This window comes from Felis catus, chromosome B1 (genome assembly GCF_018350175.1).
Source record: "Felis catus isolate Fca126 chromosome B1, F.catus_Fca126_mat1.0, whole genome shotgun sequence".
In the NCBI taxonomy this organism is placed as follows: Eukaryota; Metazoa; Chordata; class Mammalia; order Carnivora; family Felidae; genus Felis; species Felis catus.
Window position 1 is genome coordinate 127249349 of NC_058371.1, and position 15749 is coordinate 127265097.

Here is a 15749-nt window from a genome sequence, read left to right on the forward strand (position 1 = left end):
TATTTCTAAGTGTTTGAAACTGTAAGTCAAGCTATAAAATTTTAAAATAAAATACGTTCTTCAATCTCAGCTACATGACTCTCTTCCCTTTCCACTTCCAGTTCTTTCCTGCACCTTGAGGACCTTGCATATCCACACTCCATCCATACCCCACAGACAGCTTTCCCTTAGTTACCCTTGGGCCTAGGGAATTTCACCAGTGATGTATGGTTTCCCCTTCGAGAATGAATTGGGGATAAGTTTGGGCCTGGAAAATGGGATCAAGACTGTTTACGTGTAGAGAATTACAGGGCCTGGGACCTTGGAGTATGGCATAGGAGTGCACAGGTTCATGGTGGAAGTGACCCTTTGACTCTGCAAATTCCCCAATGGGTGGGAAGGGAAGCAGCACAAACAAGGCCAGAAGGGGGACTTCAAAGAGCAGAGCTCAGGGCAGGGGTCTTTCTTGCTTATGTTTAAACTCTGATGCATCTTAATAAGAGCTAATGTACACAGTGTTTTCTATTCACATTTAGCTTTCATGTTCCTAATCTCATTAAACTTTGGCAAACATCTCTGTGAGATAGAAAGAAATTATTACTATAATTTTACAGATAGGGAAACTGAGTCTTAGAGATTAAATGATGTATCAAGGCACCACAACCAGTCAAAGAAGCAGTTGAACTCACACCCAGGTATTCTTAGTGTAGGATTCTCCCCATTGTACTGTCTCAGGCAGACGTTGGCCAAGTGTACAATGGGTTCAATACCGTACCGTCAATGTAGAACTCATTTCCTAAGACTTCTGAATGTTTAACATGGGGGGAAAAGCCTTTGGATAACATACTTAATTTTCTTAGGCTGGCATGATTAAGGGAAAATCCTTCCATGCACACCCAATTATCTAGCTCTAAAGTTGGGACCTAAACCATTCTCATTAACATACAGGGTTTTAGAACCTTGCTCTACTCACAGTGGTTTCTGTCTTGCCTCAGCAAAACATAGCAGGGCACTTTGAACGCATTTCTTTTATGTCCTCTTGCCAAAGTCTCAGCATCTTCCCTGTTGAATTACTCAGAAATATAGTTTCAAATTTGGGGTGTATTTACCTTAGATACTTTGATTCCTTCCCTGCGAGTTTCTATCGCAAAATCAGAAATGGGTGCCTGGGTGGCTCGGTTGGTTAGGCAGCTGATTCTTAATTTCAGCTCAGGTCATAATCTCACCGTATATGAGATTGAACCCAACGCCAGGCTCTGCACTGGGCAGGGAGCCTGCTTAAGATTCTCTCCTTCTCTCTCTCTGCCCTTTCCCTGATCAATCTCCTGTGCTCTCTCTGTCTCTCTGTCTTTCTCTCTCTGTGTCTCAAAAAGAAATAAGGGCGTCTGGGTGGCTCAGTTGGTTAAGTGTCCGACTTTGTCCAGGTCATGGTCTCACTGTGAGTTTGAGCCTTGTGTTGGGCTCTGTGCTGACAGCTCAGAGCCTGGAGCCCACTGCAGATTCTCTCTCTCTCTCTCTCTCTCTCTGCCCCTCCTTTGTTCATTCTCTCTCTCTCTCTCTCTCTCTCTCTCTCTCTCTTTCTCTCTCAAAAGTAAATAAACATTAAAAAAAATTAAACAACAACAACAACAAACCAACCCAGAAAGAAAACCAAAGTAACTGCCTTCTATTCCTATCTTATTGGCTCCTCTCAGGTTTTAGTACTCATAAGCTCATACATACTCTTATGGAATGTTTGATTATAAAGTAAATACACAGAAGGTTACCTTCATCAAAGTCTGATCTGCCTGAAAGACTCTGATTCGTTGCTAGTTTTTTCATATTGTTTGTTTTAAACATGGTGCCATTGGATGGACTCGGTGATTTTCAAATGATATTCTTAGTGGATTCTTTTAAAAATGGGGCACCTGGGTGGCTCAGTCACTTAAGCATCCACCTTCAGCTCAAGTCATGATCTCATGGTTCGTGAGTTCGAGCCCCACATCAGGCTCTGTGCTGACAGTTCAAAGCCTGGAGCATGCTTCAGATTCTGTGTCTCCCTCTCTGTCTCTGCCTCTCCCCCACTCACGCTCTGTCTCTCAAAAATGAATAAACATTTAAAAAAATGAAACCTATGTGGAAAATGAGTATACCTACAATAAATACAAATAAACTTGCTTTTAGTAGAAACATGGGGATGAATTTCCTATAACTCAGTGTAGCCATCTGTAATGGTTAATTTTATCTGTCAACTTGACTGGCCACAGAATGCCCAAATGAAACATTATTTCTGAGTGTATATGAGTATGTTTCTGGGTGAGATTAGTATTTGAATCTGTGGACTCAGTAAAGTAGACTACTCTGCCCAATGTGGGTAGGCATCATCCAGTCTACTGAAGATTGGAATAGAACAAAAAGGCAGAGGTAATGAATTTGCCTTGTTTCCTGCCTCATTGCTTGACTTGGGGCATCTCATCTTTACCTGTCTCTGGACTGGAACTTACACAATTGTCTCCCCTAGTACTCAGGCTTTTGGACTTGAACTGAACTATACCACTGGCTTTCCTGGGTCTCCAGCTGGAAATGGCAGATACTAGAACTTCTCAGCCTCCATAATTGGATGAGCTAATTCCTCATTCTCTCACTTTCTCTCTCTCTCTCTTACACACACACACACACACACACACACACACACACACACATTCATATATAAGTATATACACATTCCATATATATCTGTGTGTACACACACATTCATACATAAATATATATGTACATTCATACACACAAATAGTTCTGTTTCTCTGGACAACCCAGGCAAATACACCCAGACTTCCCTCACCTCTACTGTGTGGCAATGTGGCAGACACTGATGTAACCTAGAACTCTTCTGAATATTGTGTGGAAGTATCAGTGTAGCCCCTTGTTACACAAGCAAGTAATTCAACTTCTGGACATTCAAAGTTCTGTTTTGATAAATCATAAAGCTAGGGTTCATGGGTCCAGGATTTTTTGTGAAGGGCAAATAGAGTTTGGCCATGGTTTGGCCACTACTGATAGTTGCTACTCTCTTTATCAATATGTTAGAGGCCATATAACTTCTGTTGCTCCCTGTTTGGTCTATGTTATTTTACAGGAAACAGTTTTAAGCTAAAAGACATGAACTCATTATAGGATTTTAGTTTCCTTAAATTCAGCTTAGTATCACCTTGAGTTTCACAGTTCCCAGAAATGGTCTCCTGACATAATCAGATTATCAATGCTGAGAAGTACAAAACCATAGCATCATCGACTCCAAAAAATAATTGTTCCAGAACTGTAACAGCTCAAGGGAAGAATGACTTAAGATAATTGTTGAAAATGTGAAAAATAATTATTTTTGGCAAACTTCATTGATTTATATGTAAAAACTCTGTATGACTCTAATGACCAAGGTCACATTTTGCCTTGGGTTCATCAAAAAACTATACTTCTAGAAATTAGATGTTTCAAGGTTTATCATTGGGATTTTAAAACAGTCACAATAGCCAATTACTAACTGGCACTTTGAAAACGGTCCAGTCTCCAATCATCTTCAAATTTTATTACATAATTTTCTTGTGTGCACGTATAACAGAGGTGGTTCAGGAAGAGTGGGAGCCCAGTGGAAGAAATGTGGAGTACGAATGTAAAAATTTTGAGAAAGAATGACTTCAAACTATATATAATACCCGGAGAAACCAATGTGTACCTTCTCCACCCATTCCCTTGAAAATCATTACATGGAGTAAAAGATGTACTTGGTGGGAGTATATTATGTGAATATTATGGAAGGGAATAGGCCATGTAGACAGAAGTCTAACCTTGAGGTTAAATTGAAATTCAGCCAGCTAAAGACTGACTGTATTACAGAGAGTTTGACAATTTTTTTTTTACTTTACTGACATCAGTGTAATTTCATGTGTATCATTAACATTTTTTTCCAAATGTGTAGGGATTTCAATAGGGTTCCAACATAAGTCTGGTGGCATATTATTTTTAATGATAATGATGATAATACTAAATAGCCAATATTTAACCAAACTATGCATTGTGCTAAGAATGCTATTTTAAATATGAAAAGACAATAAATGTGTTTGCCACAGAAATTTTTGGTAGGTTGACTAATTAATGCTCAGGGACATATTTTCCATGCCTGATTATACAATTCCATCATAAACACAAACTATCACATACAGAAAGCATATTTAGAAATATGGCTCCACATCAACTCAGAGGTTATCTGCATATCTAATACTATGTTTGAAATTTTTTTCATTAGAAAATACTAGCTAACAATGCAAAGGTATTAACTATAAGACATGATGTACTATAATAAAATATAACTTAACAAATTATGTTGATACAACATAAATTCTCATAGTAGATGCATTAACACTTCACTCACTGGAATGTAATTCATTAAGCACTTAAACCATTTTGTATCTGTTACAGAAAGAGAAAGTTAGCAAAATAAGATGCTAACTATTCAAAACAGATGTCACAAGTAAATATGCAAAGCTCATATACTAGGATAGTGTCCTTGGTCTTATTAAGAATAATTTCTTCTTATTTTAGATAAAATTTTTACAAATGTGTTTGCATTTTATAGCATATATTTTTCTTTATGAGAGATGAATTAAAAACAACTCTGCTCTGAATTCTTCCCTAGTCTACTGACCCCTTCAATCCTGCCTTGGGCCATACCACGGTGACAAAACCAGGGAAAAACCAAAACACATTGTCCATAGAATAAAATCTTATTGATCACAATTAGTACAGAGAATTGTAATTACTTTTTTATATCTCTATTTCTTTTTTGCCTGCTAGTTCTTTAAAGGCTGAGATCATGTTTTATTTATCTTTGAATCCCTAGCACTTAGTACAGTCACTAATACATGGTATATCCTCAATTAATATTTGCTTAAATAAGTTTGACTTGAAATAGCATTTCATAAAAAGGGAGCACTGAAAGGAAGGTGATAAGAGCAATTATAAAATTGAGAGCAAAGTGTCTGATAGGAAAGAAAAGCAATATGGAAGTCAAATAATAGAACTCAAAGGTCATTGAATGTAGAAGAAAACATGTATATCTCAGTAATGTCTAATGATATCATAGTATAAAGGCACATTAAAAGAATACATTTTCATAATAATCATTCAAGATTAAAATAGTCTGTAAAGATAAGGAAGGGTATAACATTTGAAGGAAAAGCTTTAGGTATATTAAAAATTATACAGATTACCCAATAGTGACAGAAAACTAAAATCTAAATAGGAAGCGATTGGCCATAGTTAACGCATAACAATCATTATGTCCCTGATTCATATAAAGAGAAAAATGCTAATTTTTACACACCCACAGATTAAGAAAACCTCTTAAAGATAATAAAGGTGAAAGGCATGATACACAGATCATCCTGAAAAACAATAGTGCTACAGTATACTACTGTTTTAAAATTTCTCAGTGAGAATTATTTGGAGTCCATTTCAAGGCACTGTGTTGGTCTTACACTGTATTATGTTAAATCTCATTTCACTTGAACTTAAACAAAAGAAACAATGGTTATGTGGTTTAATAAATTCAGTCGCTTGATCTCATCTTTATCAGAGAATAAAAACTGTTATGATATTTATATGAAAATGTTACTTTGTAAATTTTATGGCTAAGATATTAATCAGTACACTCACACAAACCCTGGTAAAAGCACACATTTTTGGGAAATAGAAGTAACATTGATTTATTTTCATAGCACTTTTGTGACAAGACAGGATGGTTTATCCTTGGACTTGTGACTTTGAAAGCCACGGCTCTCTATGAAACCCATCTCAGTAGATTTCTCTTTGATCATTTAAGCCCATAGAAGGTACTTCATGTTAGAATTACACTTCTTCAAAGGCAGTGGAGATAAGCCTTCTCTATTGGTGGTGCCTCTTAGTTATCACTAAGGCCATAAAGAACATAAATTAAAAAAAAAAAGAGGAAAATCTAAGTTGCCATGGGAATCTACATGAACTTGGTCAAATGGCTCTACTATTTAGTAGTTTAGCCTGTATTTCCCCTTCAAAATCAGTTTAAACACACTATTCTTTCAAGAAACTCCCTTTGCTTACCAGTCTGATTTAGATTCTCTTCCTTGTTTTCTTTAAAAACCCACGTACACCTCTGAGTTAACCTTTCCTATGGTATACCGAATTGTTTTATTTATTTATTTTTCAGTCAGTTCAAACAAACCAGTTGGAGGTAAGGGTCATCTTATTTGTCTTTGCATCTGTGTACCCTAGGAAAAAAGCCATCACATAATAGGCTTTCAATAGATGTGGAAAGTTTTTATTTCATTATAAATAAAATTATAGCATCTGATATCAACCTGAAATTTGACAATCACTTGAAGAAGTGTCCTTGTATTAAAAAACAATCTCATAATGATTTTGTTTCTTTCCTTTTTTACATTAATGCTATGGGTCCATTCTGAACGATAGCTATGCTTTTTAGGAAGAATCTGGAAACTGCTGTTAGGATGCCGTCTTAATAATGTGGGAAACTACTTGGTCTTATTCTTTTCATCACCTTATTTATGTGAGACCCAGGGAGTCCTCTGATGAGGATACAACTGACTGAAAGCTTTGGTCTACAGTAAGGCAGGAAAACCATATCAACATCATAGTGCACTTAAAGTGCCTTACTAGCAACCTCACCTGAATGTTGTTCTTCAAACTTCCATTCTAGCTGCCACCATGTAATTAATTCAACAAACAGCAATGATAGAGTGCCCTGCATATGCAAAGCACTGTTTTAGGTCCTTAAAATATTTGTTGTACTTCTCAGTTGGCCAAACCGCACATAACAACACCCAAGACAGGTCTTCCTCTGAAATTCTTCAGCTGCTCAAATACCACTCTGAAAACTATTACTTCGATTCTAATATATATGATGCTATATATATATATATATATACACACATATGTATGTGTGTATATATATATATATATATATTGTTTATTTATTTATTTTGTGAGAGAGAGAGAGAGAGCAAGCTTGAGCAGGGGAAGGGCAGAGAGAGAGGGAGACAGAGAATCCCAAGCAGTCTGTGCGCTGCCAGTGTGGAGCCTGATGTGGGGCTTGAACCCATGGACTGTGAAATCATGACCTGCACTGAAACCGAGAGTCTGACGCTTATCCACCTGAGCCATCCAGCACCCTGCTGCATAATATTTTAATTATTTATTCATCAGTTATCAGCATATGTTGCACAACATATTGATTGATTATTTACTTGCCAGTTTCTCCTTCTATATTGTAAGCACCTCTATGAAAAGAATTACACATTAATTCATGCATTCCTAAGTCAAAATTCATTAAAAGTCATATAGAAGATGCTTCAATTTGTTGAGATAAGAAAATTGAATTTGGCAGCATAAAACTCACCTGGACTGCCAGTTATGCTAGAACAATGCTGACAATGAAGACATAGCTGATAAAAAAAAATGACAATATGAAAAAGAAGTGTATTATTTTAACAGACATTTACAGACCACTTGTTACATTCAAGGCATTTAGGGAAGTAAAACATAAGCCAGTTATAGTGCCTGCCCTGCAGGGGCTCATGGTCAATTGAGGACACGCACACAAGTACTATAAGATCTCCTCTGATGAGTATAGTAGGGATGAGTCAGTGCAGAATGAAGTGACTTCAAAGAAGAAGCAATATCCGAACTGAATCTTGAAAAAAAAAAAGAACTGAATCTTCAAGACTGAGTAAAATTTCATATGGGTGAGGAATAGAGATATTTCAGGAAGTGGCAAAAAATATGGTGACATGTAAATTCAGGGATTTCTTCAGGAATACTGAATGTACTCCAAAAATGGAGGCAGGGGTGGAATAGACGTGGCCATGGTGATAAATGAAGTTGGAAATTTAAGAGGGAGAATCTCTAAGATGATACAAAAAGATGTGGTACATTCAAACAACTTAGTAAGTGTGAAACTCAGAACACTTAGTTATCAAAACAGGCTTTATTTTTTTTTAAGTTTATTTATTTTGAGAGAGAGAGCAAAAGAGAGAGAGAGTGAGTTGGGGATGGGGGGAGAGAGAGAGAGAGAGAGAGAGAGAGAGAGAGAGAGAGAGAATCCCAAGCAGGCTCCACTCTTTTAGCACAGAGCATGATGTAGGGTCAGACTCATGAACCATGAGATCATGACCTGAGCCAAAACCAAGAGTTGGACGCTTAACCCTCTGAGCCACCCAGGAGCCCCTCAAAACAGGCTTTAAAAGATACTTGACTGGCACTTGACTTAGGTGCCAAGTATAACAACAAATAACCTATTTTGAGAAGGCAGAGCACACTGGGAGTGAAGCAGTTCTTACTGCTGTCTGTGGACTAGCTTTGTGACAAGAATGGAGGACATGAAGCCCCACCTTAAAGTGGGCTTAAAGATGTCACATCAATATGCAGGAAGAATGACTGAAGAAAGGACATAGTGAAGTGCAGTTTGGAGAAACTTTTATCTTGGGAATGTAGGCAGCTGACAAGCCCTCATGTTGAGGATGGAGGGACTGAACTGGAATCAAACCCTATAACTGCGCGTCAGGGAAATATGTCAGGTCAGTCTGTTCTGAGAACAAAGCTATTTATCTTGTTTTTAATCCAGACCAATTATACCAGAAGCTATGCCACTTGCAATAATAATCTATTAGGAGTAAACAAGATGTTCGGAAAGGAGAGTATGAATTAGAAATTTTGGAGAACAGCATGAGGCAGATAAATCAGAATAGTACTGTGATGGCTTGACGATCTGAGGCATTACATAAATTCCAAAAGAATAAAGCCAAGAGTATATTTACTGGTTTGTACCTAAGTCTCCACCAGACTGATTGATGATTTTGCTTTCTGGCTTAAGTGATGAGAAAACAATGAAACATCTATGAAAGAGCACAGAACACTGACAGTAGTACGACAGGAAAAGGAGTTCCCAAGTAAAGGATGAATTGCTAGCATGAACATAGAAACTAGATGATATGAGATGAAGATCCCCCTTCTTAAGTGTTTATTTAGAATCCATCTCTTTAAAACACAATCTTAGAACGTTTTCTGCAAATAGATTTCACAGTGCTCTAAGAATCCTCACACATAATCTCATGGAGGAGGTTATAATAACTCCACTTATTAATCTTTTATATATACTTGATTTTATTTCATCTTACCTTCCATTACACGTTTTGTTTTATGTACTTTACCCTTCTCCTTTTTGGAATCCTCACAAGTCTATCCTACGTGTTGGGTTCTGTTATCTCCATGAAACAGATAAGGAAATAGGGCCTCAGAAGAGCTGAGTTAATGCCAGAGATTGTATAGCTAATCAGCTGTAGAGCAAGGGCAAATCTAACCCAAATTGGGTGAACTCCAAAACCTCAAAGGTCTCATTTTCCAGAACTGATTTCCCAATTTTCACATCCCCACCTACCCTGACATGTTCCTCCTATAGGTTTCCCATCTCATTAAATGGCAACTCTACCCTCCCAGTTTTTCATACCAACAGCCTTGGAGTCATGCTTGACTCTTCTCTTTCTTTCAAACCCCGTAACCTTTTAGCAAATTCCCTTATTTATTCAGAATTGGACCACTTGACATACCCTTCGCCACTACCATTAGGGCCGAGTCACCATTATATATTGCAGAAGCCTCCTAATTGGTCTCCCTGCTTCCACTTTGTCCACCTCAGCTTGCACACAACAAAGCATTCACTGTGATGTTTTCAAGCCTGTATTCAGGTAGTACCATTTTTCTGCTCAGAACTTTTAATGTTTTTCCACCTCAATTAAATTAAAAGCAAAGTCCTGACAAAGTCCTTATAAAGTGTTATGTGATCTGGCCCTGGGCCACCTTTTTGACTTCAACTCCTACCACCTTTCCTCTTATTCATTTTGCTCTGCTTCTTCCCTTTACCTTGAGCACACTGTCAATCACACCCCAACTCAGGGACTTTGCATGGCTAGTCCCTCCACCTGGAATGCTTTTCCCCAGATATCTGAATTCCTTGCTCCTTCACTGCCTTCATTTTTCTGTTCTCATGTCACTTAAAGAGTCTATCCTTGACCATTATGTACAAATTAGTAATCACTGACCCACACCCCATGCCGTTCGTTTTTCTCCTTGCCTCGCATTATTGTCCTGTATAGCACTAGAATGCAGGTTCCATAAATGCAGGATATTTTTGAACAGAAATAATTTTGAAACCACGTTTTGTATGAACAAGACCACCCTAAATAGCACAGACCAAAGCATAGATTCTAATACTTTGTCAGTGAGACACTGTATATAACTACTTTCTGTATGAGAGATTTTTCAAGTGAGTCCAGTAATACATTAGAGTTTTAGATTGCCTTCTTGAAATATAGGAATCAGGAAAAATGAAGAAGGGAATTTTGTAGCCCTGTATTAAATGATAAGAATGATGATACATATAGACCTCCCATCAATTGAGGTCTATATAAATGCTTCTTCCATCATGAGGCCTTCCCTTATAAAGTCCTCTATCACCTTCATATTCCAGTAGCACTTTGTATCTTATGGCTCTTACCCCAGGGCCATATTACAGTTATATACATGTATGTATGTGTATATATATATATATATATATATGTGTGTGTGTGTATGCGCGCGCTTCTGACTCTGTCAAAATATATTACTCTTTGAGCCCTTTACACAGAGAGGTTGCCAGCAGAAACAGACATAAGTGTTGCTCTCACAAATTGTCCAAGTGTGACCCAGCTCAGGAGAGCAGAGTTCTTACTTGGGCTATAGCATGGCTTGAGCTTAATGAGGACTATGGGAAAATGGGCTCTGCTTTGGCTCCCAAGTGTTTGCACCCTTGGTACCTATGTGTGGTTTTATGATGCATCTTGAGTAGACAAAATGCTGCTCTCAAATGGTTTTGGCGGACATGAGCAGATGGAAAATCTTGAGAGGATTCTTCATGAGCACCCAAAATAACCCACATATAATAAATATGTAAAACACTGAAGGTAGGCTGGAGGTCCTATGTTCTATTGGGCATGAGCCAGTATATCTGAAGCTCTTATAGATGATGTGGCCTTGTTTGCACTCCCCAAGTGTGAGGAGTTGGAGAAATTTCGATTAAAATAGCATAAGAAAACCACCTGATGGTAAAACTAAGAATTAGAGTTAACCCCAAACCAAATGTCTGTTGCAAAGTTTGCTTGGTATTTGTTCCATTTATCTGTGGTTGTCTGTGGCAACGTGCTGAAGCACAATTAGTTCTCTTACTATCTGTTTAGGTGCAGTGAGAAACATGCATGTAGGGGACCTGCCTTCTATTAATGGAGATTGCTTCTTTATTTAGGAATTAAACACACTATGTGTTCTCGGTTAGTTAAATGAAAGCGTTCATGTTTTGTGGGCAGTTTAGCTAGACTCTAATTGTTTTGTTTTCCAAAGAGAAAGCACTCTTTTTCCTTCATGAGGGATATGTTCGATCTGATACCACTGGACATAGAAATTATAGAGACACAGCCCTTTTTTTAAGTAAGCAGTGTTTAAAAAAATATCAGTTATTTTGATGGTCTAATATCAACTTTCATGCTACTGAAGACATTGCTGTCAATGTAAAAAATGAAAAGATTTTCCATTCTTCTCTTTTCAAGACAGCTTGAAAATACTTTGCTACTTTTTCCTAGTAAGCTTTCTAGCCTTGCTGAGCCTGAGCAAGATTTTCAAGCTCTGCTTCTCTCAATGCTTATTTATTTGTTTTGAAGAAATGTTCTTAGGAACTTTCTTTAGAAACAGATTAAGGTAGAGCTTACAGTACTGCAAAAAGAACATCCCTGAAAAGTCCAAGAGATTTAAAAATTTCATTCATTCAACAAATATTTGTGAAAAATCTCTTATGAGGCAATCACTGTTCTAGGTTCGGGATATGCAGCCATGAATAAAACAAGCAATAATCACATATTTTGCAATATTCCCACATATTGTGGGAAGGATACAGATAAACAAATATACACATAATATTTATGCTATGTCAGATGGTGGCAGCGCTATGAAGAAGAAGAAAACAGGGATGGCTAATGGGGAGTGTGAGGGTCGGGGGGGGGGCAGGTTTGCAACTTTAATGGGTTGCTCAGTGATAGCCTCAATGAGAAGATGACAGTTTTGCAAAGACCTGAAAGAGATGAGGAAACATGTCATTGAGATATCTGGACAAAGAGAGAGCTCTTTTATCAGAGGAAAAATATGTGCAGGGGTCTGGAGGCAGGAACCTGCCTGGAGTGTTCCATAAACAGCAAGGAAGCAGGGGGGCTGGAGGAGAATGAGGAAGGGGACAGTGGAAGAAGCTGAGACCAGAAGCCACAGAGGTGACATGAGGAACTCAGCTGCTATAGACCATTAGGATAACTTTTTTTTTTAATTCTGAGAGCGGAAAGTCATTGGAGAACTTTGAACAGAGCTGAGTCATGATTAAATTTAAGTTTTATAAAGATCACTCATGCTGTTTTGTTGATGATAGGCCATGAGGGAACAAGAGTGGAAGCAGTGTTGGTACCATTTGTGGCTGACTGTACAGTTAATTCTCATTACTCATGGCAGTGATCGTCTGTAAAGTTGCTGCATACACTGAATTACTGAATACTGAATCATTGCTCCTAGGGGAAATATGGGGTTAGGTGCCTGTGAGTCTTTGGTAATAGTATTTTCATAAACATCAATACATACCCTTACTTTATGCCTGTTTCTGTTTAATGATATTGTATTTAATATATGTTTTTTATTCGCGAACTTAACTCACAGCCAACAGCACTGTAACTTTAGCCTGAATGAAGCATGTTTTAACACACACATTTTTTCCTTATGACACACCACAGCCTTCCTGCATTTAGGAATACTAGACAGTACTTCAGCACTATTCAGGGTCACTTTAAATAGAAAAATTATCACCCCCCCCAAAAAAAGGACACAAAAATGCAAAATACATGACAGTTAGTAGACTCATATGTGAGCTAGAAAAGAGGTCAGCTAGTCCCCTTGTTTGACCTTATCAGGGAACTTGAGTGTCAGGAAGATCTGCATGTGTCTGCAAATGACTGGAAATACTGCAGGTATTGATTTTAGGCTCACAAATAAATTTCAGTGAGTAAGTGAGTTCTCAAATACATAATTGTAAATAATGAGTTTCTATTACAATATTTTGTTGAAGGGTAATTCTCCATTTTGTTTCTACATGCCTTGTAACAGCTTTTGTCTTAGACTCTTTTCAAGGATGTTTGCCTAGCAAACAGCCTTAGGGGATAGAGACAGATTTTTTTTTTTCTTTGTCTGGATAATAGAGGTAATGTCTCCCTCTTGTGCAAAGTTTGGGCAGGTTTTCTAGTAGACCCAACATTAGACTGGGGTTTCCTAATCCCACTCTGTAAGCAGGAACCATCTGGGCTTGCCTCTGAATTATTTCCACTGGACTGGGAGCAAGGTGATCTTGAAAGCATGAAGCCCATGCTGTTCATTCTGCCATGAGTAATAAAGTCCTTCATTTCTGGTCCAGGAATCTCATGTCTTATGCCAGCATCTATGAATGGTGGCAGGCTAGTTTGGTACCTATAAGTAGTATAAAATCTCAGACCCTTCATAGTTCTTGACATAGTCTTAATTTAAAAATTTGACTCTTACATCTTTTAAAACTGTTGCTTACAAATTGGGGGGGCGGATAGGTGTGTGTCTCATTTAATGAAAGTGCTTCTCACATTTCTTGATAGGAGTTTCAACCAAAATAATAAAATAATTTCTAATTTCTAATTTCTAATACACAAATATCCACTTGAATTAAATAGTCTCCCTTTTACTTTTTTTCCTTGCTATGAAATTATAGAAAGTGTTCTTTTTTTCTTCAAGCACTGTCTTGTAATATAAAACTCCTTTAAGTGACTACATGTGTCTACTGGTAAGTCAAAATAACACCATTTAAATGTGGTTTCGCTTGAAAAAAAACTGTATAATTTGAGAAATAACCATAATTTTACATATATAGAAGCTATTTTGACTGGAATAGCAATCTGACTGACATTAAAACACTGAGTAAATGTAGCTGGAACTACAGGATTCCCCTGCTTGTCACAAGAGAATACCCTTTGTTAGAAATAATTCATGTGGATAATGTTCTAAAATTCAATTCTAATTGTTCCAGAGTCCTTTTTTTTTTTGTTAGACCTCCAACTATGGATCAGAAAAAAAGAATCACTGATAGTGCTTTATTTTTGACACTATTATCATAACAATGCAGATATTGTAAATGTAAAATAATGAGTCATATATTAAAGCTATTTTTTTTAGTAAATCAGAGATTCTATTATGCAAAGAGACTATTAAAACTATAATGCAAAATCTTATAGTACAAAGCGGTCAAATCTCATATCTTGACAAAGTTTTCAATTTGAGAACTAGCTCTTACATCCTCAGTACTGAGTCTTTTTAACAGTAAAGTCAATTTAAAATTTAAAAGAGAATGAGAATGGAATGGAAATTCTCACTGATGACTCAGCTGTGTTTAGGTCTGCAATCTGCCTACTTTATATCTCTTCTTCCTGATGTCTTACTCTCGCCTGCCAATCATCTAGTGCAGAGGAATTTATGGCAAAATGCAAGCTCTAAAAAGTCGAAAAAATGGAATGCAAGCTGGCATTCATCACCACTTCCTAAGGTATGACATCTATCCAATAAAAGTTTTTTTCTTTTAACATCAAAACTTTCTATTTGAAAAAGTGAATTTCAGTATGTATTTTTAAAAATATGACATGATGACCGTATCTCCAAAACACCTAAAAAAGATGACTAGTGATTTGTGGATGAATATGCAGTCTGCTGTTTTCAGCTTATACCTGCCCACTTTATTTCCCTTATACCCAGTGAGGGAGGTGCGATGGCAGTTTTGGAATCAAGCAGTATTCATCTTGCTTGTCCTCCCGCTTCTTTGTTTCTTTTTAATTAGTTTTGGAAATCCCCTGTGGAAGTTTTATAAGACCTCTTGGACTTTAAGCTGCGATGTGGCTCTTTTCCTCCATTTCTTCAGTTCTTGGCACCTTTTGCCCAATCCAAGAACCTTCAGAACCATGGAAGTCTAACGAATGTTGCTATTGCTGCTGGTGTCTAAGTTGTGTTAGAATGTCTTCCTGCTGCTCGCGTTACCACTGAAGGCAGGCAGGCTCTGCCTCATGCCCGTTATGGTCCCTGTTTCAATGCACACTCCACTGCCTGGGGTGTCCATAGAAGTGTGAGGGTACTTTATCCTTTGTGCCATTCTCTGTTAACTGGTTACAAAGCTTTGTTACCAAGTGCTCTCCAGTTCTTACACAAATTTTGGATAAAAACAGTTATTTCAGTTGCTTTGTTCAGTGTTTGTATTAAAACAACTCACTAGAGATGGAGCGTAATCAAATACTAAAATTGCTCTTGTCCCCGATGATGACGATGTTGCTATTCAGGTGAGCATCCTCATTACTTATGACTAATTCTTCCCCTGGAAGTAATCAGAATCTGAAGGCAATATAATCTTGGTGGCCCATTTCCTCAGCCCTCCAGACGTGATAGAGTCTCGAAGTTAAAAGCATGAATTCTGGAGCCAGACTTTCAAGGTCTGAACACCAGATCCATCACTTGCCACTCATATGATCTTGGGCAAGTTATTTAACCTCTTTGTAACCTCCATTTTTTCCATCTGCAAACAGGATAGTTGTAAAGATTAAATGATAATACATGTAAAGCTC

The 15749-nt window shown here is 37.5% G+C and overlaps 1 protein-coding gene across 2 annotated transcripts in view; it reads right to left on the bottom strand.

The window, feature by feature from the left end:
- GRID2 (glutamate ionotropic receptor delta type subunit 2) overlaps positions 1 to 15749 on the bottom strand; it is a 1434457-nt gene that overhangs the window by 73510 nt on the left and 1345198 nt on the right. The gene's annotated exons all lie outside the window — the stretch shown is intronic.